Below are 14,207 nucleotides of genomic sequence, written 5' to 3'. Positions count from 1 at the left end.
CTGGGAGTAGGCTCCCTTATTAGTTCAATCAATAATTGGTCCAATGCGACCTTTGATAACCTCCTTTCTCTGTAGAGGTAAAAGCTTTCCAGATCTTCATGGTCAAAAAGTAACTGTGTCACATGCTTCACCTCAATGAAGGTGTTTTTCTGCAAAAAGATGTCATCAAAGGCATCTTCCTCATTACCAAATACTTTTATTTTCACCAAAGTGGTGAAATTTTCGACAGTGCTGAACTAGTCATATTGCCTTCTGGGGAATTTAGGTAATCGCAGAGATAACATGTTCTTTGCTTCTTTAAATGCATGCCCTAGGACATGCAATACAAATGCTCCACACTATAAATGGAACGTAGGCTAGATCACATTTTTTTGTTCCTTTAATGCCTTGTTCATCCCTCCCTCACTAGTTGTTTGATAGGCTATCTATCTAGCCATCAATTTGTCTGGATCATAGCATGGGAGGACATGGGGGGAGGTGATGCTGCCAAAAACTCTGATATACGTAAATGTTTCCTCCCCAAACCATCTGGCCACTGGGAGGATATCTACTTCGGCTTCTTGGGAAAACCTGGGGGCATCTTGATTATAAAGCCGCTTGTGAATAGGGAGCATAACTCCATGACAAATCTTGAAAAAATGTGGTTGAAAGTTGGATTCCCACATGTCCTTATGGTATATGTGAATGGGAAGTGGATTTCAAATAGTCCATTTCCATCCCATGATAGGGAATTTCGAACCAAAACAAATTGCATCCATTACATAGGCGCTCATAAAAAATGGAGGGTAAACCCTCGAAGCAACTCTTCTTTTCCTTCTATACTTGATTATTGTTTTTGCTAAATTTTTAGACAAAATTTGTGTCCAATTCATTACAGTTGCGTTAACGGCTGCCTTTATTAATGGCAACCACTCTGGGGAGAATTTAGTACTATTGGGTTTACCAAAGAGTCTACATATCATGGCTGCTGCAAAACTGTGAGGGGTACAAATAGACGAAGTAGTGTATATGCCAATTTTGTCTTTCTTGATTTTGTCCTCATTATTTGACTAGGAATGGGTGCAGTATACTGGGTTGTTGTTCTCTTTGGCAAACATCTCAACAAACTGCCTGTTGTAGATGACTTGTGGCTGTGGTACGTGGTACATAAGCCGTAGGCTATCTAGGGTAAAATATCCCATAACCTCTTGGCTTATTCTCTTGAATTCTCTGTCTGAGATGTCAGCTTCATCAATAACCCATTTAACCATGCCGATATAAGGGATTATCTTTGGGCGCATGACTATGCGGTGAAAAATGTAGGTTTTAACCCCATACAAAAATTACCTGCATATGAATTCTAAGAACATAAAATAAACAAATTCGAGAGCATAACACATAAAACACATATACACAGAGATTTCCCCTAGATCCCAAAACTGGGACTACCAGCTTGATTTTTCATTATTTTCCTTTCAATGTTACAATACATATTTATACATGATGAAGCATCCAATACCATGGACAGAAAACCATCCCCTCCAAAACCATGTGTGAAAACCATGCACAAAACCATAGGTAGGTCCGCCCAACCTAATATAGGGTCCAAAAAATTTTCTCGGGGTGCTGCCCTAGACCCTCTAGAGGGGGGCTACTGGCCCCCCTCAAACCCCCCTGTGACCCCCCCACTACGCAATCAAGGGGGGGCTCTGCCCCCCCTCTAATCACCTGGTTAACTACGTAGGCTAGTCATGGAAAGGATATAACACAAACCAACATCCTCCCACTTGTTTTTTTCTTTCCATAGGGGAGCTTAGTCATTTATCCAGCCATGCAATGCCCATTGTTTCTCTACACCAAGAAAAATTCTCATATGTCACAGATTTTTTCAATGCATCCGCAATATTCTTCAAAGTGTCCACCTTTACCAGCAACACCTTTTTTTATTCTATCATATCCCTCAAAAAGGGATATTGAACATCAATGTGCTTTGTCTTTGAATGGTAAGCAGGGTTCTTTGCCAAGAAAATTGTAGTTTGGCTGTCACATTCTATCCTTATAGCTCCCTGTGCTAACCCCATACTTGAACACATTCTCTGCAACCAAACTTCTTCCTTGCTTGCATGAGTGGCTGCCATGTATTCTGCCTCTGTAGTTGATAATGCCACTACATATTGTTTCTTAGTCATCCAACTAACTGCACCTCCAAACAGGTTAAACACATACCCACTTGTATATCTTCTATGATCTAGATATCCAACCCAGTCCACATCAACAAAGCCACGTATATCCAAAACTTTGCCTAATCCTGGTCTTCCTTGGTAGCACAAACCATAAGCGCTAGTGCCATGCAAATACCTGAAAACCTGCTTCACTGTTGTCCAATGCTCCTTCCTAGGTTTTGACATAAACCTTCTCAATACTCCCAATGTATGTGAAATGTCTAGTCTAGTACAGACCATCGCATACATCAGGCTACTGACTGCACTTGCATATGGAAAATACGGCATATCGTCTTCCTCTTCTTATGTCTTGGGACACTGTTTAGTAGATAACTTTACACCTACAGGAATAGGAACCTTCACCGGTTTACTATCCTGCATATTGAACCTCTGCAGTATTGTCTCGACATACTTCCTCTGGGTTAACTAGAACTTCCTCTTTGCCCTATCTCTTTTAATTTCCATGCCCAAAATATAGTTTGCAGCACCAAGTTCTTTCATGTCGAATTTGGAGGACAATTAGGTCTTCAAATCTTGGATAATTTCTTTGTCATTTCCAACTAGCAACATATCATCCACATACAAGACCAGATAAATAGCATGGTCACCAATTAATTTAAAATACACACAGTGATCTGCCTTTCTTTTGGTGAAGCCAAGTCCCCATATAAATGTATAAAATTTCTGATAGCACATCCTTGGTGATTGTTTTAACCCATACAAAGACTTCTTTAACTTGCATACCAATTCTTTCTTACCCTTCATCGCAAAGCCTTCAGGTTGTTTCATGTAGATCTCCTCTTCCAGATCCCCATGAGGAAATGTTGTCTTCACATCCATTTGTTCTACCTCAAAATAAAAAGCAGGTGAAATAGATAAAAGTAATCTAATAGAAGCTACCTTGGCAACAGGAGAAAAAATATCACCAAAATCAATTCCCAGCACCTAGGAATAACCTTTTGCTACCAACCAAGCTTTGTATTTCTCCGCCTTTCCTTATGCAATTTTCTTCTTCTTGAACACCCATTTGCTACCATTGGGTTTCCTTCTAGCTGGAAACTCCGCTAGATCCCAAGCCTCATTTTTGTACAAAGATGCCATTTCATCAACCATGGCCTCTTTCCAGAGTTTTCCATCCTCTTAATCTACTGCTTCCTTCACAGTTCTGGGATCATCATTAGTAACAAATAAAGAAAAATTTGAACAAAAATTAGATGGACTATAACTTTCTGGTTGCCTTCTTTCTCGAACTGATATTCTCACACCTAGAGTTTGTGGCTCTTCATCTTCTGATTCCTCCTCTTCTGTAGAGTATGATTCTTCCTCCTTAAGCTCAAACTCTATCTTCTCAGGTTCCTTTGGTTGGACTTCATAACTAATAACATCTTTCACCTCTCTGAACACCACATCTCTGTTGTACACAACCTTCCTTGTTACTGTGGTCCAAAGCTTATAACCCTTTAAACCATCCTTATACCAAATAAATATGCACTTTTTAGATTTACTATCCAACTTGGTTCTTTTCTCCTTTGGAACATGTACATATGCATCACATCCAAATACCCTCAGATGTGAAAGAAAGGGTTTCTTACCCATCCATACCTCTTGTGGAGTCTTATCCTCCAATGTTGATGAAGGTGATCTGTTGACCAAGTAACATGCTGTCTCCATCTCCTCTGCCCAGAATTCTTGTCCTAACCCTGCACCACTGAGCATACTTCTTTCCCTTTCCATCAACGTCTTGTTCATAATTCTTGCAACTCCATTTTTCTCAGGTGTGTATGGATTAGTCTACTGCCATGCCATAAAGCACTTCTTACAGAATGCTTCAAATTCCTTGTTTCAAAACTGTCCACCGTTATCTGACCTCAACACCTTTATCTTCTTCTCTATCTGGTTTTCCACCAGAGCCTTAAATTCTTTAAACTTGTCAAAGAATTCAAATTTCTTCTTAAGGAAATATGTCCATGTATTCCTTGAGAAGTCATCTATAAATGATACATATTACACAAAATTACCCAGTGATGGAACCTTCACAGGTCCAAACACATCACTGTGCACAATCTCTAATATCTTTTTTTCCCTCTTAAGACTAGAGGGGAAACTCACCCGATTCTGCTTCCCATATACACAATTATCACAGAAATCAAAATCTAGAGAGATATTACTCATACCTTCTACCATACCTTTACCATGAAGTATTCGAAGGCCCTTCTCTCCAATATTTCCAAGCCTTTGATGCCACAACATGGTCTTCTCTCCAGATACCACTATATTTTCTGCTCCACTTTCAGGAACCACAGAAGTGTTGCACCCATCAACAACAGTGATACCTTGCAGCTTGTACAGAGTTCCAATCCAAACTCCTTGCATCAATATCAATGCTCTCCGAACCATCTTGCAAGTATCCTTCTCAAACACTATTTTTACACCTACATCATCTAGCTTACTTATAGAAATTAGATTTCTAGCCAATGCAAGAATATGCAGCACACCCGGAAGTGTTCTAACCCTTCCACCTTACAAATTCAAATTGACGTTTCTGCAACCAACAATTCTAGCCTTCCTATCATCCCCTAAGAATACATCACCACCATCATATTTATCATACTCGTAGAACCATTCTCTATGGGGAGTGAAGTGAAAGGATGCACCTTAGTCAATCAACCATGCCTCATGATCTACATGTGTATTTGAAGAAGCCAAGTACACATCCCCACCTTCATCTGAGGTGGTTTTCACCTCTGCAGAAGGAGCATTATCAAATCCCTTTCCTTTGTCAGGAGTTTTAGATTTACAGTCACTTTTGTAATGCCCTTCCTTTCCGCATTTCCATCAAACTACCTTTACAGGTTTTCCTCGAGATTTAGATCTCCCTCTAGATTTAGATCTCCCACTCGATGACTTATTTTTGTTTCTTTTTTGGGACCGTCCTTGTAAACACAAGGCATCACCATTCTGGCTCTCCATATTTTTCTGTCTCGTCTCCTCTGTTAGCAAGGATGAGACTATTTCATCAAACTGCAAGGCAGTTGCATTGCTACCTATTGCAATAGCCTGACTATCCCATGAATCTGGTAGAGAACACAACAAACTGATGCACTTATCTTCATCTGAAATTTTAATATCAACAGATAATAACTGACTCACCACAATATTAAATGCGTTCAGATGCTCTTTCACCGAGTCTTCATATTTCATCCTCAGGTTATACAACTTTTTCCGTAGGAGTAATTTATTCATCAGAGACTTAGATTGTTACAAAGTCTCTAACTTGTCCCACAAAGCCTTAGCTGTAGCTTCCCCTGATACATTCAACAATACTGAATCTAAGACACACAATTATATTGTGCTCTTTTCCTTCTGATCCAACTTCTTCCATTCTTTATTGAACACTCCCGTTGGTTTAGTACCCAGATCTACCACGATCCACTGATCTTTATCCACCAACAAATCCTCCATCTTGAGTTTCCATAACTCAAAACTCTGACCATTAAGTTTCTTGATCTCTATCTTTCCACTGCTTGCCATCTTCTTTCACCACCCGAATCGATCCCGCATATCTCCCACTGAACAAGGTCTACCACAGGCCCGAGCGAAATCCCTCAGCAATAAAGGCATCCCCTTGAAGCCAAACTGAACTGCTTGTTGTAGATGACTTGTGGCTCTGGTAGGTGGTACACAAGTCATAGGTCTTTTGGGGTAAAAGATCCCATAACCTCTTGGCTTCTTGTCTTGAATTCTCTATCTGAGGTGTTGGCTTCATTAACAACCCATTTAACCATGTCGGTATAAGGGATTATCTTTGGGCGCGCGGCTATGCGGTGCAAAAATGAGCATGCCATCTCTAACATGGAAGTGTTTGAGGAATCACATCCATCAACTGTAATGTTCATTTCTAGAATCCTTGGATTCTCTCCCTCTAGTATATTATACATGGCCTCCCATGTAGAGGTTTCTCCCTCTCTATTGCATGTAGTATCCGTAAACACAGGAGTCATTTCTGACTTCTTAGAGGTGACTGCCTTGCTTTTCTTCATCATTGTTTTCAACAATTTTCTCTGTGGATTTTCCCTAAATGTGAAGAATAACAGCTATCAAATACACAAAGATGATAATGAACGTAAAATGAAATGATGCAAATAACTTGTAAAGGTGATAAAAGAAGTTTTATTCAAATGCACGTAAGGAGATATCATATCACGCTAAATGGATTTTCACACATAAACGTAGTCATCTTTTACTAAATTCCAACTAATGCTTCATTATCCCTTAGATTTAATGCTCATAAATGACTGCATCGTGTAGGTTTTAACCCCGTACAGAAATTACCTGCATACTAATTCTAAAACATAGAAAATAAATAATGCGAGAGCATAACACATAAAACACATATACACAGAGATTTTCCCCTGGATCCCAAAACTGGGACTACCAGCTTGAGCTTTGTTATGTTCCTTTCAATGTTATAATACATATTTGTACATGCCGAAACATCCAATACCATGGACCGAAAGCCATTGCATCCAATACCATGGAATAAAAACCATCGTGTCCAAAAACATGTGCTAAAATCATGCACAAAAACATAGGTGGGTCTGCCCAACCTAACATAGGGTCCAAAATATAGGTGGGAACCCATAAAGTGGGGTTACGGGTACGCCTCAAACCCCCTCTAACAGCCTAGTTAACTACGTGGGCTAGTCGTGGAAAGAATATAACACAACCCAACATTCTCCCACTTGTTGTTTTCTTTTCCACAGGGGGCCACAAGAGACCTTAGTCATTTTTCCATCCCTGAAATGCCCATTGTCTCTCTACACCAAGAGAAATTCCCAGAGCTCACAAATTTTGTCAATGCATTTGTAGTATTCTTCAAAGTGTCCACCTTTACCAGCAACACTTTTTTGTCTTTAATCATATCCCTCACAAAGTGATACTAAACATCAATGCGCTTTGTCTTTGAATGATATGTGGGGTTCTTTGCCAAGAAAATTGCACTTTGGCAGTCACAGTCTATCCTTATAGATCCTTGTACTAACCTAATGCTTTAACACAATATTTACAACAAAACTACTTCCTAGCTTGCATGAGTGGCTACCATGTATTATGCCTTTGTAGTTGATAGTGCCACTACAAATTGTTTCTTACTCATCCAACTGACTGCACCTCCAAATAGGTTAAACACATACCCACTTGTAGATCTTCTCTGATCCAGATCTCCAACCCAGTCTGCATCAACAAGGCCACAAATATCCAACATTCTGTCCAATCCTGATCTTCCTTGGTAGCACAAACCATAATCACTAGTGCCATGAAAATACCTGAAAACCTGCTTCACTATTGTCCAGTGCTCGTTCCCTGGTTTTGACATAAACCTGCTCAATACTCCCACTGCATGTGCAATATCTGGTCTAGTATAGACCATTGCATACATCAAGCTACCGACTGCACTTGCATATGGAAGACGGGAAATGTCCTCTTCCTCTTCTTATGTCTTAGGACATTGTTCAATAGATAACCTCACACCTACAGGAATAGGAACATTCACCGGTTTACTATCATGCATATTAAACCTCTGCAGTATTGTCTCAACATACTTCCCCTAGTTTAAACAAAGCTTCCTCTTTGCCCTATCTCTTTTAATTTCCATGCCCAAAATATAGTTTGCAGCACCAATATCTTTCATGTCGAATTTGGAGGAAAATTGGGTCTTCAAATCCTGGATAATTTCTTTGTCATTTCCAACCAACAACATATCATCCACATACAAGACCAGATAAATAACACGGTCACCAATTGATTTAAAATACACATAGTGATCTTCCTTGCTTCTGGTGAAGCCAAGTCGCCGTCTAAATGTGTCAAATTTCTGATACCACATCCTTGGTGATTGTTTCAACCCATACAGAGACTTCTTTAACTTGCATACTGGTTCTTTCTTACCCTTCACCGCAAAGCCTTCAAGTTACTTCATGTATATTTCCTCTTCCAGATCCCTGTGAAGAAATGTTGTCTTCACATCCATCTGTTCTACCTCAAAATCAAAAGCAACGACAACAAATAAAAGTAATCTATTAGAAGTTACCTTAGTAATAGGAGAAAAAATATCACCAAAACCAATTCCTGACACCTGGGAATAACATTTTGCTACCAACCAAGCTTTATATTTCTCCACCTTTCCTTCTGCATTTGTCTTCTTCTTGAGCACCCATTTGTTGCCAATAGGTTTCCTTCCAGCTGGCAACTCCACCAGATCCAAAGCCTCATTTTTTTGCAAAGATGCAATTTCATCAACTGTGGCCTCTTTCCATAGGTTGCCATCCTCTGAATCTACTAGTTCCTTCACAGTTCTGGGATCATTGTCAGTAATAAAGAAAGCAAAATTTGAATAGAAAGAATATGGACTATACCTTTCTGGCTGCCTTCTTTCTCGAACTGATCTTCTCACACCCAGAGTTTGTGGCTCTTCATATTCTGATTCCTCCTCTACTGTAGAGTTTGATTCTTCCTCAACCTCAAACTCTATCTTCTCAGGTTCCTTTGGTTGGACTTCATGTTTAATAACATCATTTACCTCTCTGAACACCACATCTCGGTTGTACACAACCTTCCGTGTGACTGGGTTCCAAAGCTTATACCCTTTTAAGCCATCCTTTTACCCAATAAAGATGCACTTTTTAGATTTACAATCCAACTTGGTTCGTTTCTCCTTTGGAACATGTACATATGCATCAAATCCAAATACCCTTAGATGTGAAAGAGAGGGTTTCTTACCATTCCATACCTCTTGTTGAGTATTAACCTCCAATCCCGATGAAGGTGACCTATTGACCAGGTAACATGCAGTATCCACTGCCTCTACCCAGAATTGCTATCCTAACCCGCCACCACTGAGCATTCTTCTTTCCATTTCCATAAACGTCTTATTCATTCTTTCTGCAACTCCATTTTGCTGAGGTGTATATGGAGTAGACTTATGTCCTGCTATACCACACTTCTTACAGAATTCTTCAAATTCCTTGCTGCAAAACTCTCCACCATTATCTTTTCTCAGCACCTTTATCTTCTTCTCTGTCTGATTTTCCACGAGAGCCTTAAATTCTTTAAACCTGTCAAAGGATTCAGATTTCTTCTTAAGGAAATATATCCATGTATTCCTTGAGAATTCATCCATAAATGATACATAGTACACAGATTTACCCAATGATGGCACCTTCACAGGTCCAAACACATCATTGTGCACAAGTTCTAATATATGTTTTGCCCTCTTACTACCAAAGGGGAAACTCACCCGATTCTGCTTCCCATATACACAATTTTCGCAGAAATAAAAATCCAAAGAGATATTACTCATACCTTCTACCATACCTTTACCATGAAGTATTCAAAGGCCCTTCGCTCTAATATGTCCAAGCCTTTGATGCCACAACATGGTCTTCTCTCTAGAGACCACTAGATTTTCTGCTCCACTTTCAGGAACCACCGAACTGTTGCACCCATCAATAACAGTGCTACCTTGCCACTTGTAAAGAGTTCCAATTTGAACTCCCTACATCAATACCAATGCTCCCAAAACCATTTTGTAGGTATCCTTCTGGAACACTCTTTTTACACCTGCATCATCTAGCTTTCTTACAGAAATCAGATTTTTGGCCAATGCAGGAATATGCAGAACACTTGGAAGTGTTCTAACCCTTCCACCTTGCAACTTCAACTTTACTTTTCTGTAAATAATCATTCTAGAATTCCTATCATCCCCTAAGAAGACATCACCACCATTGTATTTCTCATACTCGCAGAGCCACTCTCTATGGGGAGTGAAGTGAAAGGATGCACCTAATTCAATCAACCATGCCTCATGATCTACATGTGTACTTGAAGAAGCCAGGTACACATCCCCACCTTCATCTGAGGTGGTTTTCACCTCTACAGAAGGAGAATCATCAACTCCATTTCCTTTATTAGGAGCTTTAGATTTATAGTCCCTTTTGTAGTGCCCTTCCTTTCCGCATTTCCAGCACACCACCTTTACAGGTTTTCCCGGAGATTTAGATCTCCCACTCAATGACTTATTTTTGTTTCTGTTCTGGGATCGTCCTCGTACAGACAAGGCATCACCATTCTAGCTCTCCATATTTTTCTGTCTCATCTCCTTCGTCAGCAAGGATGAGAGTATTTCGTCAAACTGCAAGGCAGTTGCATTGCTACCTATTGCAATAACCAGACTATCCCACGAATCTGGTAGAGAACACAATAAACTAATGCACTTATCTTCATCTGAAATTTTAATATCAACAGATACTAACTGACTTACCATAGTATTAAATGTGTTCAGATGCTTTGTCACCGAGTCTCCATCTTTCATCCTCAGGTTATACAAGTTTTTCCTCAGGAACAGTTTATTCACCAGAGACTTAGGTTGGTACAAATTCCCTAACTTGTCCCCCAAAACCTTCGCCATAGCTTCCCCTGATACATTCATTAATATTGAATCTGAGACACACAATCATATTGTGCTCTTTGCCTTCCGATCCAACTTATTCCATTCTTCATTGGACACTCTCGTTGGTTTAGTACCTGAATCTACCACGATCCGCTGATCTTTATCCACCAACAGATCCTCCATCTTGAGTTTCCACAACTCGAATCTCTAACCATTAATTTCTCGATCTCTATCTTTCCACTGCTCGCCATCTTCTTTCACCACTAGAATCGATCTTGCAGATCTTCCACTGAACAGGGTCTACCACAGGCCCGAGCAAAACCCCTCAGCAACAAAGGCGTCCCTTTGAAGCCAAAATAGCTCTGATATCAAATGTAGGTTTTAACCCCATACAGAAGTTACCTGCATATGAATTCTAAAACACAGAAAATAAACAATGCAAGAGCATAACACATAAAACACATATACACAAAGATTTTCCCCTGGATCCAAAAATGGGGACTACCAGCTTGAGCTTCATTATGTTCCTTTCAATGTTATAATACATGTTTATACATGCTAAAGCATCCAATACCATGGACCGAAAACCATCGCATCCAATACCATGGATCGAAAACCATCGTGTCCAAAAACATGTGTGAAAATCATGCACAAAACCATAGGTGGGTCCGCCCAACCTAACATAGGGTCCAAAACCCCCTGTTACGGGTATGCCTCAAACCCCCTGTGACTGCCCCCCCACTACACAATCAGCGCAATCAAGGGGGGCTCCGCCCCCCCTCTAACCCCTCAGTTAACTACGTGGGCTAGTCATGGAAAGAATATAACACAACCCAACACATCATAAACAGGAAGAAAGCTTCTAGGGTGGCGAGCCTTTGAACTATGATCACGACGATTGTGCGATTTGTGAAGCAATATGGCAGATCACAATATCAAATTACTTATTTTCACCTTTCTTACCTTCTATTGTGCTTCTGCGAGATGCGAGGTACGAGCCATTCATTAATCATTTCAAGATGTAGCTACTTGCTAGGTTTCTCTATGTAAAAGACCCTTTTTAATGAGTGGCAGACCTAAAACATTTGCTTATGATATATTTAAGGAGTGGGTATAGGTCTTGATCGCATTTCGCAATATTGGCTGGTGGTAATTTGTGGTGTTCATTTGCATGCCTAAAATGTGATGCGATAAAAGGTTGTAACACCATTGCAATTTCGCATCTCACATGTTTCAAAATTACCTTTTTAAGGCAGGTCCTTTATGAATGGCGACATGCGATGTGAGGCTAAGCTTTTTGAAGAAAAAGCTTAAGGACTTAGTTTATGTCAGATTTATGATAGTTTAGAGCATAGCATCATTTTTCAATCATTTTACTTGTTATGGAGGGTTAGAAAGGTCTTTTGATGGTGCTTATTCATGCGATATGTGGGAAGGTAAGCATTTAGTAGTTCTGTAAAAAAGGGGGAGGGGAGGGGTTGATTGATATCTTTTCTTTATTCCAAAAATAGAAGAAATGCCTAAATGCTAAGTTTTTTTTCGGATGGATTCTTTAAAGGGTCCCCATTTATTAATGTAATATTAACTACTATAATTAATAAGGGGGGGTTGTTGAATAGCAGAACAATTGGCAATTCACTTGGAAGAACCAGTTATCTCTGAGAGTTTTTTGAAATTTCTAAAACTTTGAAAATAAAGATAGTTTTGAAAATAAAATAAGTTACATGGAATATAAGGTAAGTAATACTTCTCTTTATTAATAAAACGATATCTACTTAACTATTTTTCTTTTGATTATTATTTTCTAATAAAAATTCACTTTGTCTACATCAATCTTTACTCGTTTTTTAAAGATAAAAGAAAGGAGTCTCTCCTCAGATCAGTTTTTGGTATATTTAGTTGTCGTAGGTAGAGCCTCTGCTAGCAGGCATTCGTAGCCTTGACAGGGTTACCTCTTAACCAACAAAGATTCAATATCCCACTTAAATCAAAATGCAATCTTAAAGATAAGCTCGAAATTATACTTATTGCTTCCTTTTCTTTGTGAAGTAATTCATTATTCCTTCAACTCTTATCTTTTATCTCTTTAAGGAAAATGCCTTGGTATGGTGACTAGCATTGAAAATGCCATTCACTTGATTTGTAACTTAACTGAACAAGTTGGCTTGTGATGAGACCCCTTTTCTTTTGATTATTATAATCTTAGGCGATTACCCTGTTTTGATATGCAGTATTGGTAATGTCAGTTAGTTATAATCTTATGATCATGGTAAGCCAGATCTTGATGAGACCTATTATCCTTTAAGTTTAAGTATATTTTAGAATTACACTCTAAAATGAAAACTGATTAAGTGGGGAGAATCATTGGCTCCTTAAGAGCTTCTGGACAACAATTGTAGAGTTTTAACGGTGCTTTTCTGGAGAGAGACTTTGCTTTGTTATTGATACTTTTCTAGACTGATGTAAAGGAAAAGTTTCTTTCTTAAAGCTAAGTTTCATAAAAATTCAGATAATTTAGGCAGAAAACTGGTAGTTTAAGAGCGATAGAACTTAACTTTCATATGTGAAGATTACTTTCATAACAATCTTTACTTACACAAGCGAAAAGTCAAAATTAAAAGGAGACTATCCTTTGTAAAAGCAAAAGTAAATGCTTTTCAATTTGTATTATTATTTCTAGAAGAAAATTTAACTAAAGGCAATAATATATGGTGAACAGAAGATATAATCTTCTATGGAAAGTATTTCTTTAGAATCTTCCCATTAATACATAGAGATTCTCTCTTACTTGATAAATCTTGTAACAGAAAAGCTGATGGGCCTATTTGTTCCACAATATGAAATGGGCCAAGCCACATTTGTTGGAACTTGGTATGCTTACCTTTCTCTTCGTGGGCTTTATCCCATTTCAATACTAGGTCTTAGAGTTGAAAAGACTTTGAAGTTACAGAATTTGAATCAAAGGAGCCTTTGACTAACTGCTGATGATGTGCATCTGTGGTCCTGGCTTTCTCTCTTTCTTCTTCGAGCTTAAGAATTTGTAATTGTATAACCTACATAGATGAGGAAAGAGTTTCTTTAATGAATTGAACTAAGGCTAAGGAAGGAATAGCTACGTTTCTTGGAAAGACTGCTTCTTTCCCATAGACCAAATTAAAAGGAGAAGTGCCAATGGAGGCTTTCTAAGTTATTCGATTTTCCCATAGAGCAAACACTAAATACTTATGTCGTTTCGTTTGGCTTTGGTCAATAGTTCATTAATAATACTGATGAAATTTTTGTTTGTGGATTCGGCTAACCCATTTCCTTGTGGATAGTAATTGGCAGAATACTTAAGCTTAAAACCTCTTTTAAGAGCAAGCTCTATCATAGCATTTCCTGAAAAATAAGATGCATTATCAAACATCAAAGCAGATGGTAGGCCAAACCTGGTGATGATAAATTGATCTATAAATTCAATAATGTTTTCTACCTTTAGTGGAATTGATTCTACCCATTTGGTGAAATAATCAGTGGTTGTAAGGATATACCTATGATGTTTAGAAGAATGAGGAATGATC

The sequence above is a fragment of the Pinus tabuliformis genome, chromosome 1_2, assembly GCF_031772625.1.
Source record: "Pinus tabuliformis cultivar Carrire ecotype Pingquan chromosome 1_2, CPIR1, whole genome shotgun sequence".
Classification (NCBI taxonomy): domain Eukaryota; kingdom Viridiplantae; phylum Streptophyta; class Pinopsida; order Pinales; family Pinaceae; genus Pinus; species Pinus tabuliformis.
The sequence above is the reverse complement of the archived record's forward strand: the minus strand, read 5'-3'. Positions refer to the sequence as shown.